The 16,874-nt window shown below is 41.3% G+C and overlaps 1 protein-coding gene across 26 annotated transcripts in view; it reads left to right on the forward strand.

Moving 5' to 3' along the window:
- PLAGL1 (PLAG1 like zinc finger 1) overlaps positions 1-16,874 on the forward strand; it is a 61,836-nt gene that overhangs the window by 36,283 nt on the left and 8,679 nt on the right. For 9 of the 26 annotated variants that reach the window (XM_039869716.1, XM_039869718.1, XM_039869706.1 and 6 more), the window contains 2 exons: positions 2,206-2,237; positions 5,711-5,776. The gene's annotated coding sequence lies outside the window, so the exon portion shown is untranslated. Of the gene's footprint in view, positions 1-2,205; positions 2,238-4,590; positions 4,678-5,672; positions 5,777-16,874 lie in introns of all 26 variants that reach the window. The other 17 variants (XM_039869727.1, XM_039869720.1, XM_039869715.1 and 14 more) reach the window with 7 other exon arrangements.

Consider the following 16,874-nt stretch of genomic DNA (forward strand, 5'->3'; position numbering starts at 1 on the left):
TCGCTGAGGTGTGCCAGTATCTAGCAGAATGCTATCATTTGCTTAACATTTTTAAGTGGAATAAAGGAAAGTAAAACACATTATCTTACCACTTTTAGGTAAGAAAAGTTCCTAAGAATATTAAAATTTCTTCACTTCCTGACTCCCTGAACAAACAAGTTAAAATGAAGGCAGTTGGGATTGGGTGGGTATAGGAAGTTGAGAGTCATACATAATATGAGAGTGTTAAATATTATTAAAATTAGTAAATAAAGCACATTTCTCAGTGTATTTAGAATACCAGTAGGAGTTATGCATGTTTATATTATAACAAAGTGTGCTTTATTTATTTGGGGAATAAATTAATCCATTATATGGCATTTACCAAGGTAATGTTTTCCTTTTTGTTTGAGCATAGGAATTGAAAGTGATTCATGAAACAGACACACACACAATCAACATGTAAATTAGAACCACATTAAGATGATCATTGTTTTATGTTGTTATCCTAAAATGATTCTGTATATTCAACTCAGTTGTTAATTCTGAATCAGGGAAGGTTTAGAACTCTCTGTGAATAGTTTTATAGAGAAACTTCAGTGTTCAGTTATTGCATTTATTCTTTTTGTGCACATTTTTGTTTTTGTTGTTTTTGGTTTTTGTGTTTTTTCCCCCCAAGGGAATTACTGTTTTACTGATTTTAATGTATATAATGGACAAATCCAGGGCATAATCTGTATGTCTGCTGTCTAAGGTCTCTTTCTATACTACAAGCCTGAGCATATTGCTGTCCTGATTAAAAACTTTCAGTGATCCCGATTAGTTAGGAGTCTTGGTTGCAATTGACAGAAACTAATGGGGCCCTTGAAGAATTCCAAATAGCCAAGTGACAGGAGCATATTTGCATGTTAGAAGAATCACTGTGACAGCAGCATAGTGATAAGGATGAAGGGGAGACAGTCTGAAAACAGAGACTGAGGAGCCAGTATGGATCTCAGGCTCCAGGATGCAGAAATGTTCCTTTACACTGGCCTAACTGGACTCCAAGCTCTTTCCTCACCAGGCTGGTAGTAGGTTTAAAGGAAGCCATGTGAAAATTGAGTTTTGACCAATAGAATGGGTTGGTCCTCCATTCTCCCACCTTCCCTAGCCCCATCCACACCCTTACCAAGTTTTGGGGTACCACAGATTAGAAAGTAGGGTGCTGTACGTGGTTGCTCAGGTCAGGGTTAGGGATGGGCCATGTGAGTGTTCCTTAACTGCCTCCTCTCTCTTCCCTTCTGGGCTTCACCTGTCTGGTGTGAGAAGGGAAGTGAGTGTCAACAGAGGCCAGACTCTCTTGAGACCAGAGTGGCCCCATGCTCTGGTTGCTCTGGTTTTTCAAACCTCTGCCACTAAACTCAACACCTTCACTACCCCTCATCCCCGCCCCCCCCCCCCCCAAACACACAAGTTCTCTTCTTGGATCCAAGTTAATATTAAATGCTCATCTTCCTAATAACCAAAGCAAAGGGAACATGCATGGTCTTGGCACACTCTGCCTTTACAGCATGGCACTTGGTCCCCAGGCCATTCCTCCTCTCCCAGCTCCATGTTCCTTCTGGACGTGTGCCCCATATGCTGGGCAGACTTAGTGGGTGCCTAAGTGTGGCAGGAAAATAGGGTTCCCTGGTTGCTGATTCTTACACATCTGAAGTTCTTCCTGCCTGAGTTCTCTATTCTGAACGTCCTAATCTCTGAATAATGGCTACTATATCCTGGCTTATCAAGAGACCTCTTCAGTTTTCAGCAGGGTCTTCATAAGCCTCATCTTAAAGTTTCAGACATTCAGCTACAGAATTGAAATGGAATTTCAAAAGAGGTTCAAATCTGAACCTTCTTAGGCATTTATTTGGTGCCACAAGTAACCTGTTACTGCAACATCTGTGAATCAACAAGTTTTCACATTAAGGTTTTTCTGCCCTTTCTCCTTAGGGTGGGAACCTCCCGTCTTCCAAAGCACCTCTTTTCCAGCACACTAGCATTTCTGGCTTGTGCAAGTCCACAGCCCCACCCCTGTCCCAGCATGCTGGTCTGGGAGGCACGTCCAGGCTTGGGAAGCAGAGCTGTCCTGTGCCCCCAAACTGGCAGCACTGGGAGACTTCTGCTTTTTCCTTTGGTTTTTAAGCAGTTTGGAGTTTAAGATAAAGGTCTTAAAGTTAACTTTCTCTGCCTCTCCCCTTCTAGGTATTTGCATAGGAATCAGAGGAGTTAATCTTGTGAGTAAACTCTAAACATCTGCTTGTTTCCTTCCTTCTCTATCTGCCCAGGGTTCTTAAACACATGACTGCTCCCCAGGCCACCAGTGCCTTTTCAGAGTTCACCTCCTTTCTGAAACGGGGGTGGCCTTTTTTGAAAAATAATCTGGCTCCAGTTCTAACAGTTGAAGCGAGTCTATAGCACAGATGTACATTCGACTAAGATTCTTAGCACATTATCAAGGCAGCCCGCAGGTCTGCATCCCACTCCACAATTTCAAGTATGCAGGAAGCACCCCCTCTTTTTATCCCCATAACTGTTCTGATTCACACTCCAGTCCCCACTCAGGCAACCCTGAGGGAATTTTCGTTGCAGTTATTTTTAGACATTTTCCCTTCCCTCGTGGGGTGTGTCTTAGAACCAGGAGATTTCCATGGTACCTGGTAGGTGAGGGACTTACCTCTGGCCTTTGGCGTATCACAGAAGTGGTCCCTGGCAACCCTGCAGCTCTCTCTGAAGGCTGCCAGTGGAGGCTGGCAATCTCTTGCTCAGGTTTCCCTGAGCACACCCCACCCAGCTCTCCTTGCGAGGGTTCTATTCTGCCTTGAGGAACAGAGCTGGGAGGGCCCCCTCGCTCGGGGCTGACAGATCTCCTTTTCCTTTCCCGTCCAGGGGCAGGAGAGATGGAGGCGAGAGTGTTTTTTTCTCACCTTCTTATCCACTCTCTTCTTCTCCCGTCCCAGAAGTTGGGCAGAATCTCCTCACTGTGTTTAGATTTTAAAGATAGACAGCTTCTGCCATCATCTGGGCATGCCCCTCTGCGTCAGATGAGTATGACTATCTCATTTAGTGTCTCCACTTCAGAGGTGTAATCTCATCGTTCACTGCGGCCCACCTCGCTGAAATGAGGTTTAGTTGTCTTATAACTTACCACGTTGGGTGGGCTCCTTTCCATCTGGAATCACAGACTTTAGAAAATAAAATAAAAAAACATTCGAGAGGCTTTTCAAAACAAACCTTGTACATCTTCAGTCTAGAGGCTTTCACTAAAAACCAAGGCAGAATTCCCAGTGTTTGGGGCTTGCCCAATTCTTTCCTACTCAAATCTTTAGAAATAAAAAAGTCAGTCTGAATTTACTTAAGCAAAATCAGGAGTAGCTAGAAGTGAATGAGCTGAAACTGGAGGAAAATCCCTTTGTTCAGTTTGGATTTCAGTGAATGCTCAGCAGGCAGCTAAACCAGTTCATTAATAGAGAAAAAGACATGTTCTTAAATGCTGCTTGCAGAAGTGCCTAAAAAAAAAATTGCATTCCAGAATTCAAACTCTCTAGACTCATGACACTCTAGTTTTTGTTTTCAATGAAAAAACAGATCACCACCCCCCAAATATTTTCCCATTTATTTAAAACAATTAACTACAAGTGAGCTGTCACATTCCTAGAAATATGTGATTTTTCTCGCAACTCTGGAGCTCAGAAACATCTATATTTAGAATATGAATGTGATAGGGTCTTTTTTTTTTTACCCATATACATTTTTTAAATACAATTTACACATTAAAATGTTTTTCTCTGATTTTGAAATTTAAATTCAGACCTGAAAAGCAGTCTGCAAGTAGCATCCTGTCAAGCTTAGATGTGTTCTTTTTCCTCACTGTCTCTTCTCTGCTTTATTAAATTGTGCTGAACGGCGCGGGACGTCCCCCCGGGCCGTGCGTGCTGCCAGGCTCTCTGTTGCATTGTTAACTATTTAAGCCTGGTGCTGCGATGGCAGGTGGGGAGGGCGAGGGACTTGGTCTCCTCCCTGCCAGAGCTCCCCTCTTTCACTAGCGCGGCTTACATCCACCAGCTTAAGAATAAGCTCCCGTGTGAGCCCTCGGAGGCCGAGGAGTATTGTTGAATTCAGAAAGGAATCGCTTTCTTTTAGTGATAATTTGAATACTTTGACAATGAAGCTGAGCTACTCGGCTGCCTGGTTTGCGTACTTCATGTCATGTGCACCCTTTCGAGTGGAGCAGAAGAGAGCCCCGCCTCCCTGAACTCATAAATTGGTGTTGTCCATTGGTGAGATGGGTAGGAGCAAAGGAAGAATCATTCAGAAGAATTTCACTATCTTGCTTTAATGTTTTCTAAAGCCCTTTAAAAAAAAAAATTAACAGAGACCACTATAAACGTTGAGTATTTTGAGAAGAGAGATGGACCAGGAAGATGATTTGTGAAGTGCTTATAAATGCAAAGCAAGGAATACGTTTAAAACAAATTCTCTGGGTGATTCAAAGAACTTACCTCCAGTTTTTTTCCTGAATTGCAATGGGTTATTTTAAAGCTTTAGTTGTCTAAAATGGCCTTAATTTTTCCATTTTTAACTTAAAAGGATGTTCTTATGCAAAATAAATGGACATAGCCTTTTTGTTCAAATTAAAAGAAGAAAACAGGCAACCAAGTGAAAAAAATCACTTAGGTGAGATATAATTGGCTTTGTTTCATAATAGATTTACCTTTGTACTGCTAAGAAAATCCTGAAAAGCTTTTCCCCTAAGAGGATCAACTGGTTGGAATTGTCTTAGCTGGAAGAAGCCAAGCTTTATAATTAATTGGTGAACAGAGATACCGGTTTCCGAATGCTCACCAGGCAGCAGTGGTGCAAAGCTGGCTGCAGACTGGGCCCTGAAGACTTGGTGAAAACACAGATTCCCAGGGCCTCAGTGATGCTGCATCAGTCTGTACAAAAGGTCTCCCTGGTATTCTAATGCATAGCCAGGTTTGGTAGCCACTGAATCGTCTACTCAATTTGGAGCCTTCGGCCTTTTCACCCTGCACATTTGATAAATCTATACATTTACACAATGCTTTTGTGGAAAAATGAATGCCCAATAGTTATTGGTGACTTTTTTCAGTTCATAATTTGTTTCAGATTCTGTTATTGCATAGATTTGCATGCATGTTTTGTGGTATTCTAATACTGTTGATTTAAAAAAGTACCATTTCCTCTGAGTGCTATTTTGAATATTTTATGTAAGCAATTGCATGTTTTGTTTTGTTTTGTTTTGTTTTTTGCAGAATGCAGGGGAAATTTTCAGGGTTTTTCTAATCCAGTTGCACGTAGGACAAAGGATATAATAGAAATTCTTAAAGGTCTTGAGCAAGATTATATGAAATATTGAAAATATTTTTAAGTTACAACATGATGAATTTTATCACACCTTTTAAATATATCAGATGATCTAAGTGTTTAAGACTTTCACCCTATGATATATCTGAGATATTTTAAAATTAGGAGTTGTAGGTTTATTGAGGTATTATACTACGGGATTTTTAAGTTTAAAATTTATATCATTTATTAAACTTCACAAAAAAGCAGTAGAAAATCTCCTCTATACATTGTTAGTTGAGTGCGTGTTCCTGAAGTGAAGCTCAAGATGCAACATAGCAGGGGTGGGGGGATTGTTTTTCTAGCTTCATTCACTGAAGATGTGCAAGATCTCTTTTTACAGGTTTGAAGCCTCAAACAAACTTCTGAGAGGACCATTTGGGAGGTAGCATTTCCTGTCACCGAGTAGGTATGCAAGTGATGGTAGCTTTTTAAACTTATTTGTATATGGGCATGTTTATTAATAATTGCTTGGAAACACATAGTAATATTAGTCAAGGACATGCAGGACGTCCTATGTTCTTCAAAAGCGTTCTCGTATAGAATAAATGCATGTCCCCTCCAAACTGCAGAATAAATGCATGTCCTCCCCAAACTGCAAAAATGCCTTAGACCAGAATTCTTTAGCCTTCTGTCGTTTTAAAAACATTTGTACACTCTACATTTTGGGAATCAGAGGATGCAATTAGCATCTTTTCATATCTTTGCTGTCCCCCATCTACAGTCCAGGGGTATCTGGAGATCTATAGAATTTTCTGCTGACAACCCTGTCAGTTCAGAAGCTTTAAGCTGCCCTGACTACACTCCTAACTTGCGTACATAAGAGGATGTATAAAGGTTGCTGTCCTGTTTGTAGATGTTGACTGTTAAGCCTGAGGAAGATGTTGCTCACATACCAGTAGCACTAGGTAATCCAGCCACAGATTCTCAGGCTTCATTTGGAAATACTGTAGTAAATGCTACTGCTAAAGTCTGCTGCTCCCGCAGATAGCTTAGCTAGGGAGATGGCAAGCTGTGAGTGGGAAAAGCACTCGGCTTAGTTCAGAACAACTGGGTTTGGCCTCTGGCCGCTATCGTAGTCATCAATAATGATATTAATGGAAGCTAACACTTTTTGGGTACTTATTGTGCACTAGGCACTTTGCTTAGTACATTTCATTGCTTGCAGTATCTTATTTGTCAGTGCTTATGGGTAAAGAACTTAAGTCTCTGAACCTCAGTTTCTTCATCCGTTAGATGGGGACACAAAAACTTTCCTGCCTGTCTCATAGGGCTGCAGATGGAAATTAGTAGGCAAAACAGCAAGAGGGTTTTATGAGTTCAACTGAAATATGTTATTGTTTTACTAAGTACTGTTTTGGTTGCCTTTGAAATATAATGTTCTTCTCAATAATATTTTTGATTTTTTGGCCAAGAAATTGAAATTCATCCCAATATGCTGGCATATCTACTAGGAACTAACTGAGACAGGCACTAGGAGGTCTAATTAGGTGGAGGAGGGGCGTGTCGCCACCATGTCTTGTAGACTGTGTGATAAACTTTAGAAGACTGGGCACGATAACCAGTGAGATCCTGAAATATGTCTGCCCAGTATTCGGTGGTGAGTCTGTGGGCTAAAGACAGGTTGGGGGTGGCTAACACCCCGGGCAATGTCTGTCTGAGGAGCAGAGTGGGACAAGCCCAGGCAGGATGGACAGGACAATTGCTGGGCAAGCAGGAAAGGAAGCCAACTTGAGACATCGCTATAGGCTACTGGGAAGGAGCAGCAAGCATGCAGTGGTGGGAAATTGGGGCTTATTGTACGCAAGGTGCCTGGCCTCTAGGGCGACAGGAGCACAGAACAGCACATTGTAACTGCCTGTGGATGGGCTGTGGGATGGACCACACATGTGGCTTGCGAGGACAGCTACTTAGAGAGTGTGCATTCCTCCCCATTGAACTGGGTATAATTGTAATGGTTTGTTAAACAAACAAAGGACCAAAAGCTGTGAATGGAGGAGAGAAAAGACTTAAGGTGAAAAGGAGAGGAGGCCCTGCCTGCCAGTGTTCCACTCTTTTTACACTTTCTCCCCCATTTCCTTGACATTCCTTTCTCCTTGTCAAAGAAGCCAGTGCAGGACCTTGGAAAAGTTGCCTGTCTCTTTAGTGTCATTTCCATTTAAGATGGAAACCTGATGAAATGTTTATCATCTTCAAAAGGAAAAGATGAAAAACTAGGGTCATCCTTTTAAAGGACCAGTGATAAATTTTTTTTTATATTTCAAATTAAGTATTTCTGGATGAACAATTTGCTTTGCATCCTTTGACTTTATTAGATGTGACATGGGAAGGCAAAGAGAAAATTCTCACGGAAGCCTCATGTAGTGTTGTCTAATAAGTAAGGCATGTGGCCTCAGTGGTGGGCAGACGTGCTTCTGAAGAAAGGGGAGTGAGCGTTGGACTGGAGGCAGCAACTTCACTTTTCTCTCTTAACTACACAGTTTACAGTAAAGTGAGTTCTGGATGTTCATCTGTTGAAAAAGCTTGAAAAAAAATAATGTAAGTTGTCATTTTAAACTGCCGATTACATTCGTGTCCATTCGGGTAATCAGATTTTGTCTCAGACTCATCTTGGGTAAAAAGAACCATTTAGAGTTTCAAAACAGTACTTTTACATTGGCTGTGCCCTCAAGGTAATGAAGCTATCCATGGGGACGGGTTAAGTTTTCCTGTGTAAAGCAATCTGTTGATGAAATGTCCTCACTTTCACTGGCTCCCGGATCCCTGTGGGATAACCTCAGATTCCTGCCTAACTCCTAGGGCCATTTGTGTTCTGGGCACTGCCTCCCCTCCAGGCCTATCTCATGCTCCCCTTATTCTCATACCTGCATTCCAGCCTGACTGATCCCCACCCCCCACCCCCGCCCGTGATCCCTGCTTCCCTGTGCTGCTTCCTCTGTGTTTTTATATGTTCTTCCCTCTGCCTGAAATCACCGCCTCCCTATTGTCCACCTGGTATACTCCTAGACACAGCCTAAGTAGTCATACCAACATTTAGACAGTACAGTTATTTGAAAAGGAAAAACAAAGAATAGTGATCTTTAATTCCACCCCCAGAGAAACTTTGCTGACATATTGTTATTTTTACTTTTAGTCATTGTTCTATTTATTTAGAGAAGTTGTTAGGCTCAGACATCCCACCCAAGTCTGGAGCAGACATCCCTTCCCAGATCTCATATAGTTTTTAAGTTTCCTTCAAGAGATGTTTAACTCATGAATCTGGCTTCCCGTCACCGCGGTCAGTCTGCTTCTCTTGTTTCTTTTCTCAGTTGAGCCTTTACCCTCACACACTTCCTGGGAAGGACCCAGGCTTTTCTTTTCCCTAGAATGGTAACCGTATTAGGACAATAGGCTCTGCTGCTAATTAGGTAGTTTTGGTTCCTTCGTGCCCTACTCTTAAAGTCCCAGGAAAAGAGATCAGGGCTCTCAGCTATAGAAGCTATCCTAAAAGGGCGCAAAGGCCAGTCGCAGAGGATTTGTTGGGAGGGAGGAGGGGGATCTATTTTCAGCTGTCACAAAGGAGTAGTCCCCATCACTGACTTTAATGACTAGAAAATCTCCTCCTAATACCGAAGGCTCTTGTCTGGATTTCAGGACGGCTCTCCACCCCTCACCCCCACCATGCTACCTAGAGTTCATTAATAGTCTTCTTACCACAGATCCCTTCCATGTCAGCTGGAGAGCCAGTCCTGGGCTTCACACCTGCCTCTCTGATGCACATACCTTTTTTGCTTGTTGGTAGACACTTGATATTTCTTTCTAAACATTTTTATTTAAAAATATGGTATATGTAGTGGGGAGAGGAAGAGTATGGAAGATTTAAGAGTCTGTAAAGACCTTTTCTTCCTTCCTTTCTCCTGGATGTGTATCGTGCAGGAACAGTCCTTCCTGTGGAGGCTGGGGACTCCCGAGGTGCCCAGGCCCCCCGCTTCCACTCTGTTCATGTGAGAGACAGACCTCTCGCCGATGAAGCACCTCTGTGGTGTTAGGTCCTGGCTCCTGGTCCTTAGTGGTCTTTTCCCTTTGGCAGCCTGGCTTCCCTTCACCTTCTGTGGCTCTGCAGGCTCATATCCCAGGCCGCTGCCTTTTCCATCGCTTCCTAGGGCTCCCTCCCCTTCCAGCTGAGACAATTCTGTTACTGTCACCAGCTAGACATTATTTTGGAACATCTTATCAAGTTAGTTTAGTGCAAACTTAATTCTCATTTTGCCCCCTCCCTTTTTTTTAATCACCATAGACTTCTCACTACACTGTCTTACCCAAGAGGAACTGGGGGGCGGAGGGGAATTTAGAGGGAGAAGGCTTCTTCTGTCCTTGGAGCCTCTGAGAATTGCATGTCCCCACAAGCCTGCTTCCACCCTGCTCCACAATGCAGAATAGATATCCTAAGGGAGTATCAGTCTAGCTGCAGCCTGCCGTAAAGAAAACAAATTCCTTCTCACCCCCATTTTACCAACCCACTTTGGGAAGGACAAACATTGGTGATCAAGGTTGATCATATGAGCTTACTGACAGGATCTGAGGCCACCCAAGTAGAGCTCAGAGTAATTTATAAAGTCACTTATAGAAGCCAGATACACAAAGTATCTCCTTCCCCGAAGCCACAGTATCATTTGCTCTGTTTGGTCTAGAAGAATACCTCAGCCCCTCCTTGATGCTGTAGGTCTCCTTGTTGGCCTGACTGCCTCCGAAACACCTTAATTTAAGCTCAACACATCTAAAACTGAACTCCTAACTTCAGAGTTCTGGGACTCATCATTTCTTTCCCTGTCTGCCACTACTGTCACCTCTTTTCTCTAACCTAACCTAAGTCCTAATCTAACTAGCCTGTTTACAAAGTGTCATTTCAACCTGCCCTCTCTTCCTTTCCAGGCCACTTTTATCTCTTCTGAGATATGGCAGAAGCCAAAATGGTCTCACTACCTCTGGTTCCACTACTCTACAGTATCTTATACATTCTGGCCATAATTATCGTCAAAATGTATGTTGCTTATAGTGGCTTGCAGTTGCCCAGATCCCTGGTCATTAGTCTTGGGTCATCCTGGCCCCTTGTGGTTTGGCTCTTGGTCTTCTGTGGATCTTTGAGCCTTAGATTCTGTGCTTATGCCTTTCCCATGCTTCTGATACCTGTTGAAACGGTTTTGTTGGCATTCTCTACCTATTTCTACCGCTTCTCTCCCTACCTCCCTCACGGCTTGACTAAATTGGCTAGACAGTCCAAAATATTACAACAAAAGCCCAATCTTCTCCTTTGTGATTGGTCTTTGCCTCCCTCTTCAGCCTATGTGTCCACAGTGCCCCCATATTTGCATCATATTCCAGTCACACTGAACTACTGATTTCCAAGTGCCCTGTGTTGACTCATTTTCTTGGTCTGAAATAGACCACTTCCCCCTTTGAGCAGCGGGTAAACTTGCAAGCTTAGCTTTAACTTTGGCTTCTCTATGGAACTTCTTTTGATTTCCCAAGCAAGAGATGATCACTCCTTACACAACTGTATTCCTTACCCACCTTGAATTTTAATAATTATTTTCACTTTTTTCATGCATTGGTCTTTATAGAGCAACCTAATTGTATCATATTTGTTCATTCTTAAGGAAGAGCATCTTTGAGGGCACGTCTATGACCCTGGTCTGTTTCTTGCCTCTTCTGTCCTTAGTTGGTTTTGGCCGACTTTCTATTTTTGCTAATCTGATTGGTTTAAAAATTGAGTTTCATTGTGATGTGTTCGTTCATTTGTTTGTTTGGGTGGTGGGTGTTAAGAAATGAAACAGAAAATGTCAGATGTGGTTAGTGTGTGAAAAAGAAAAAAAAAGGCAGGGGAGTGTGGGGCATAGGAATGCCAAGGGTAGTGGCGGGGTTGGTCAGTGATTAAACAGGTTAATGAGAATTGGGATTTTGCCAGCCATGTGCAGTGAGGAGGGAAGGCCCACAGAGTAGGAAGTGCAAGGGAAGTGATTTTAACGATGGACCAAGGAATCTAACTTGGATAATATTGTGCATGTTTTCATTTCTTCATTAGCTCTCTGAGTTTACTCTTCTGTGAAATGCCTTATTTTTTTCATTCTTGCCTAAAGTTTTAAAGTTTCATTTTAAACGTTAAGCCTGTAATCTGTCTGGAATTAATTTTATATATGATGTATGGTAGGAATTCAGTTTCCTTACTTTCCGTCTGGATAACCAGTTATTTAATCCATTTGTCCTTTTTTCTTTCCCCAATGATTGCAGTGTGAGCCCTGTCATATATTTTCTGTATAAGGGTGAGTCTGTTTCTTGGCTATGCATTCTATCCTGTTGGTCCACTTTAATCCTGTGCCTATATCATACTGCCTTAATTATTATAGCTGGGTGTTTAAAAATTGTTTATCTGTTGTCTTTTACTTTTTTCTCTGAGAAAAGTCATGGTCTGTTTGTATAATGATGAGAATGATCCAGTAGAACTAGGAGGAGGGTTTTGGATATTATTCTCTTTATTCTTGGACTTCGTTTTCCATATAAAATTTAGGATGATTATGTCAAGTTCTCACAAAGAACCCTGCTGAATTTTTGTTAGAACTTCATTGACTTAATACATAAATATGGAGAGAATTGACAATGTTATAATTATTTTATTTATATTTCCCTATTCATGAACATGGTATATATCTCCATTTATGTAGGTCTTTAATGTTTTTCAGTATAGTTTTATAATTTTTTCATAAATGTCTTGTACATCTTTGGTTAGATTTATTCCTAGGTATTTTTGCTTTGTGGCTAATGTATATGGTATTTTAAATTATATTTGTTTGCTGGCATTTGGAAATATAGTTGCTTTTGTATTTTGATTTTTTTATTACTAAATATCTTGCCACACTTTCTAATTCTAATAGTCTGTGTGTGGATTCTCTGGAGTTTTCTATGTGGACTCATTTGTAAATAATGAAAGATTAATGTATTCCAGTTTTACATCTTTTTAATGCTTTATTGTATGGTCCACAACTTCTAATACAAATGTTTAACAAGAGGCAGTGATAATAGATACCTTTATCATATGACGATGGTTTCATTAACTTAAAAATTATCTCTTCTTTCTTGTTTCTTAGTCTAACGGTGCATATTTCAGCCATTTAACTTATGAATGATTTTACTGTTAATTAGTCTCTGGGTTATATTAGTTGGGTTATTAAAAGTTGCTCTATGGTGTTAATTACTACTGAGCATTAGGACTAGCAAACATGTAAAAATAGCAGATACCCTCAAAAGAAGCCACATTGGCAAACATAAAGGTACCTAAAAATTCATCAGGGGAATTTATTACCCTGAAGATTCTCAGACGCTCCCCCAGGGAGTTTGACTGCAGTGCCTGCCCTGCCCAAAGTCTTGCACTTTCCACTGCCTTTTTTGTTGTCTTTTTCCTTAAAAAAAAAAAAAAAAAATCCGTTCTTCTTTTAGGAATTTCTTTCTCTCTCTAGGATATTAATGATAGTTATTTTTGAAGTTTTCTTCTCCCAGTAGAGTTTTTTTCTCCTCTTTCATCCTAGTTGCTTTTTTCTGTTTGTTCTCTGTCAGTTTTTCCTATTATATACTTTTGTCTGATTTCTGGTGGTCCTCAGCTGCCTACCGATTTATGAGTGGAGCCATTAAAAGCTGATAGAAGCTTTGTATAGTTAGATGGGGCTTGTCAACAAGGGCTTCGTTGTAGGGCAGTGCAGGTAAATCCTGAGGATTGCCATTTGTCCTTGGCATTAGCACTTTTCTCTGGGGCTGGTCAACTTTTCCAGAGAAGAGTCCTTCAGTCTCCTGCCTGGGAGAGTATAGGCCTGGCTGCCAGTGTTCCAGTAGCCACATGCGGGAAGTCTACAAACTTCCACTTAATTCATCCTGTTTCGGCATAGTACCCCGCCAATTTGAAGCCATGTGGTAAGATACTGATCAGGCCGCACATCTGTAATCTTCAGCCTTAGCCCCATGAGCACCTGTTTTGCCAATTAGGCATATAATGAGCCCCAACTCTTTTAACATTGCACTGGCTCAGATACAACACCTAACAAATTTTACGACTCATGCGCATAAGCAATGACAACTACCTGGAGGTTCTGAGTAGCTTCTTCATGCTCCTGTTCCTGCTGATGTTTCTGGATAGTTTTTTCATTGATGATAGCGACTTGCTACCAAAGTCCTTAAAAGAACTGATGTTGAAGGAAGCACCCTCTCTAGAATGTCCTAGAACCAAATGAGCAATGAATTTCCATCTACCCTGCTCCATGATTGGCTGTGTCTTATCTTGTGAGTATAAGAAGAAATAAACTTGTTAGAGGCCCTTTTTAAATTGGCCTTAACATATATAAAAGCCATTTCAGGCTTTGGGAATATGAAAGACGGGGAAACGTTTGGAGTAGAACCTTCTTATCTATAAGGAATGGTAATGAATGGAGTCAAAAAAAGAACTTAGAGTACCCAAGTTGGAAGACTAAAAATGGCAATTCAGCTTCCTCTCAGAAACGGGCCTTGCATTGTATCACGGGGACAATGGAAGGAGAAGCCAGAAGTCATAGTTTATTTTGAGAATGTTGTAAAGCATTTGTCCCCCATTAGACGATTGTGTTGTACAGCATTGGGGATGTCCGAGAACTATAGTTGTGCTCTGACCTCCCCTTCTACTATCGTATACCATCAGCCCTCAGGGAACACAGTCCTTCCTGGCTGTTGCCATATATATATGTTCCTATTCCAATCTGATCCTCTCTCATCCCTAAAATAATCAGCATGAACAGAATGAAGCAGATGGCACAAGCCTTCTTTGGCATACTGGCAGATCTGTATCACTCAGTCAGTATTTTTAGAATCAAGAGGATTGAAAATTATGTCCTGAGATGTTTTGGGGGAAGACTTACTATCTTTCTAGGGTGACAGGTGTTGAAATATTACCGTATTTAAGACTCAAATGCAAACTGCATGTCAAGTCACGGAACAGACTGATTATCATCAGGACCATCGCTTTGTCAGTTCTCTGTTAGGATTGTTGGTGGTTTGCCAGATAATAGAACGTTAATCACAAGTCTGTTTTAAGGATGTGGCCAGAAAGCGCATCAGGTTTCAACCAAAGATTGGAATCAGCAGCAGCCAGCCAGCACTGGTCAAGTACGTGGTGATGGGAGATGTTGTATTATCCACACGGTTTATTTTTTAAAAATAGCTGAGCTTTGATCTTTGGCCACAGTGAATTTATAGTCTGTTGGGAAAGACTTTTTATAGAAGTTTGTGATTATATCATGAAAACCATGCAAATATTTATATTTGAAGGTCCATGTTAATGAAATCTACAGTTACAGTAAATGAAATATTATAACTATTTGTAAGTTTGAATTCATCATTAAAAAAGACTTCCTGAAGAAATTAAAGAATGTTCACTATCATATAATTAATTCAGTTCCGTATTTGAGGACCAACTTTGCACTTAGTGTTGGGCTAGGTATATTTAACACAGATCGAAAACTCAAAAAGTCTTTTTGGGAAAAGACGGTTATGAAGTAAGTTAAATAAGTATAAAAATGTTTAAGTGACTTAACTTTTTGTTATTGTTCTTTGGGAGAAAGTTTTATGGGGAACAGAGAGTTGGAGGAACTGTGCCTCACATTTAAGTAAAATAAGGCCACATTTGAAACTGTGGTTATAGACCCCACCATCTTTGAAGGCCCAAAAGAGATGAAGGTAATGCTGTCCATGGCCGTTGCACTTCTGAATCCGAGGAAGTAGCTGGAGAAAACTATTAATGCTAAAGGGCAGGTACCTTTTAAAAAAAATTGAATAAATCTTATTTTTCCTTTGCTTGACATGTTGGTAATCAAAGTTGAAATCTGTTGAGAAACAAAGAATGCAGGCTCATTTTTACTTGCACCTTCACGTGTCCTTTCTGTGTGTGTAGGTATGTGTATTACTCAGACTGCCGGTTCCTCCCGGTGTGAACATGGATGGTGAATTATCCGTGGGAGAGAACGCGCCTTTTTTCCTTTGCATCCATAGCTGAGTGGTTAGAACCATGCGCCGGCTGGTTTTTACTTTTAATCCCCGTGTTTCATAAATACCATATATTTGTACAGTGTGTTTTTAGGTTACAATGTGCTTTCGGATCCGTCTTGTTTCAGTTGGTTGTCCCCAGTAGCCAGTGCGTCGGGTGGATATCACAAATGAGGAAACAAACTCAGGATCTAGCGAACAAGTGGGAAAGCTGGAATTTGAACTGGGGAATCTTTCCACTGTATTCATAGAACAAGTGACTGGATCTGCATAAATCTCTCCCATGCTTTAGGGAAACACCTGAGGGTGAATCAGCAGCACAGCTGTATCTGGGGGAAAGCTCTGCCTTGCCTTCATCTCTTCTGACAGTGAGACTAAGAGCCTGCCTGTGCTGTCCGGTACAGTAGCCATCAGCCACATGTGGCTACTTAAGTAAAAATTTCAGTTTCTCAGCATCACATTTTGAGTAGTTCAGCAGCTGTTGTATATGTGACATTTCCAACATCACGGAAAGTTCATTGGACATACTAGTTATCTTTCATTAAGAGTTGAGGGGAATGAATTTACTGAGAAGTTGAAAAATGCATATATGCAGGGGATTGGTGTAGGTGGAGAAATATAAAATCCTCACCCCCAAACCAGCTCCTTCTCCTGAGTCACTAGTGCTACTTTGAGTTCAGCTAAAGAGAAAAAGGAAAAGATGAATTTATGTGTACATTTTAATCTTTTTTTGACAGACCTGGGAAGAGCAATTTCAAATGAATGAGTATATTTAAGGATGATGATAAATGCTATGCCTTTTATAGCTGGGCCAGTATTAGCCAGACTTAGGCTGGAGAAGTAGGACACATCATGAGACCTGGCAGCAAAATCTTGGCCACACAGGATAGAATTCCTGGAAGGAATTATTTTGTTTGTGGCCAGGGTTATTGGGGATGCCTCAAAGCGGGGCCTCGGGCATGAACTGGATTACTGTGAGGGAATAAAGAGCTGGGAGAGGAATTTGGACAGAGCCAGGACAGGGGTTCAGTTTAAGTCACCACACTTAGTCACAGAAGAACAAGGTATGTGTAAGCTGCCACCAGAAAGGAGGCTTGGTGCCAGGACACTGGCTGAGAATGCCTGTGTGCCTGGCTTTGGATCAGTGCTGAAGCTTCAGGTCAAAGTGTGCGCATAGTTCTGAAGTTTCTGAGCAGGTGGGACAGGATGGTGAGGGGTGTCTGCCTGGTGCCGGCTCCTTGTGAGCTCTGACCAGACACTATAAACGTCTGAGCTAGTTGATGAGGAACACAAGAAGTTCGCTGCCAAGTTTGCCCATTAGAAAAGGAATGTATGTTTGCCTGTGTACATGTGCTATGTACTGATATTTAAAGATGTTTGAAGGACTATAATAAAAATTCATCTAGCCAGATTCTAGCTTTCTGATCTGAAAGTAACTGAAAAAGTAAGTAAAAGTGAACTTTTCACAATAA

The sequence above is a fragment of the Pteropus medius genome, unplaced genomic scaffold (genome assembly GCF_902729225.1).
Source record: "Pteropus medius unplaced genomic scaffold, Ma_sr-lr_union100, whole genome shotgun sequence".
NCBI classification, from domain to species: domain Eukaryota; kingdom Metazoa; phylum Chordata; class Mammalia; order Chiroptera; family Pteropodidae; genus Pteropus; species Pteropus medius.